Below are 2,450 nucleotides of genomic sequence, written 5' to 3' on the forward strand. Positions count from 1 at the left end.
TAAGGGACTCAAATATGTTTTAAGGGTGTTTTAAGTGCATGATACAAATGTGACACTAGTTGGCGATGATGAGCTATTGGGAAATTCAATATATATTTTAGAACGTTTCTTTGAAAAGCATTTTCACACCCTTTTGAAAATATATGTCTAGATTTAGCCTAAGAAGGAAATGTAAACACAATTCAGGGGCAGAACAGACAGAGTGAATGAAAGAGTGAGAATAATAGAAAAGAGATTTTTGATTCCCCCTTTATGTTTAAGGCGGGGGGAAGATGGAAGAAACATTTGTGGCTTCATCAACAGGGGAAGGCATGGAGGTGATCGACATGGCTGACAGCGAGCAACTGCTGGGAAATGCGGCCGTGAAGGACATGTTGCTGGACTTAGCCGTCTCTCTGAACACAGCCAGTGTCATGCTGTTTTTTTTATGCGTGACATAGAGCCCGAAGTCTTAGCAATGATAATGGATGAAGACAACATGAACATCTACTTGTGCTTCATGATTGCCTTCTGAGAAGCAGCTGCGGCTAAATCGCTCGTGTCCAGGGACTTTTGGGGCTCCACCGGAGAACAGGGGCTTTTGTACCAGCTACACACACCTCCACATTCATGGCCCCCCAAGGAGAACAATAAAACCTCTGACCAAAGCTTGTAGAGTTTGTTCTAAGCCAGAAGTGTGCCTTTTGATCCTCCCCTGGTGACACCTTGTCACACAGGCTCTGCTCTTGGGCTTTGAAAGCTTTCTAGAAAGATCTATCAAATAATCATGAGGTAAAGCTGCTCCTCGATTACGGGCAAGATATTGCATGATGGAAAATACCTCAGATTTGTTTTTTAAATCTTCCCCCTGCACATAGAATACTAAATGTCCAAGAGAAGAATTCCAGCATAGTCTTCTCACAGATATCCTAGTTTTCTATGCGCAGAAGGGTTTGATGTTTATTTTTGGAGAGGGAGTTTTCGGTCATGCAATCGCCCACCTGTATAATCTGGACACTTCCAGTACTGTAGTTTCACCACTATGAGTTAAGTTCTGAAGAGAAGAGAGTCTGGCTCCATGTTAGCCTCACCGTTTGAAAACCGGCTTTGCTCAGTCTTTTAAGAATTCAGAAGGCTCCCTCCTGACTGCTGAGGGAAGTTGCCTGGAGGAGCTTGCCTTGAAGTTATACTGAGGAGGCGGGAGATGTCTAATCTCAGCTACTACGCCATCTCCAGAGGTTCTTAGAGCTAAGTGAGAATTCAGTAGAAAACAAAAGGGAGAGGCCTGCTACCAGCCTGTCACATCTCCTTTGCTCTCATTATTAGTTCAGAGGCCAGCTCCTCCATCTTTCTTCAGTCCTCAGGAGACAATTCTCAGAATTCAGGTCAGGGCCAAACAAGATGGGAAGAAATAACAGGTTCAGAGAGGTGGTTTTTTGTTGGCATCATGACTCTTTTAGGGAAGAGCTGAACTGCCTCCTCCTGTCTCACAGTCCCTATCCAGGCCAGTGTGAAAAGCCAAAACACATGGGCAGGCTATTCTGAGATAGCTTTTTGTCATCTGCTCCATTCCTGTGTTGATCAGGCACTGGACACAAATAGGCTCTTCTCTTGAACTGCCTGGAGCCATCCTCTGCCTGCACCACTAGGTTCTGTTGTTCCACCTTGACTCCACCTGAATTACCAGGCATTACTGTGATTGCATCCCATGAGTTTCAGGCTCCATGCCCAGCAACCCTCATAAGCAAGTTCCACAATACAGTTGGAGCCATCTCAGTATTGAACACAGGTGTTTGGAAAGCAGACGTTCTTTGGCTGTGAAATAATTTGCTCCCTAAAAGAATGCCTTGAGAGGCAAATTAGCAACGATTTCATCCCTTTTGCCAGAATGAACATGAGTTGGCAAGGCAATAGCATCCATATGAAATATAAAGGTAAAGGGACCCCTGACCATTAGGTCCAGGCGGGACCGACTGGGGTTGTGGCGTTCATCTCGCATTATTGGCCGAGGGAGCCGGCGTACAGCTTCCAGGTCATGTGGCCAGCATGACAAAGCCGTTTCTGGCAAACCAGAGCAGCACACGGAAACGGCGTTTACCTTCCCGCTTTTACCTTCCCGCTTGGATCTACTTGCATTTTGACGTGCTTTTGAACTGCTAGGTTGGCAGGAGCTGGGACCAAGCAATGGGAGCTCACCCCATCGCAGGTGAAATATACATGAAGATTATTTTTCCTTTTAAGTGAAACTGAGCCTTTTGGTTGTTTGAACTACACCTTGATTAAAATTTGCTAGATCTTCAATGGACCAGAAATTTGCTTCGGGGGTTGAACCCACAAGCCAAGTGACAACTTGTTGATTAGGCCTTGTTGGAATAAAGAGAACACAATTTCACTCTCTTTGACACATACAACATCCCAAGGCCGTATCTCATATATAAAGTGTAAAATAAAAACACGTTTCGGAAACCGTG

The sequence above is a fragment of the Zootoca vivipara genome, chromosome 15 (genome assembly GCF_965207765.1).
Source record: "Zootoca vivipara chromosome 15, rZooViv2.hap1.1, whole genome shotgun sequence".
NCBI classification, from domain to species: domain Eukaryota; kingdom Metazoa; phylum Chordata; class Lepidosauria; order Squamata; family Lacertidae; genus Zootoca; species Zootoca vivipara.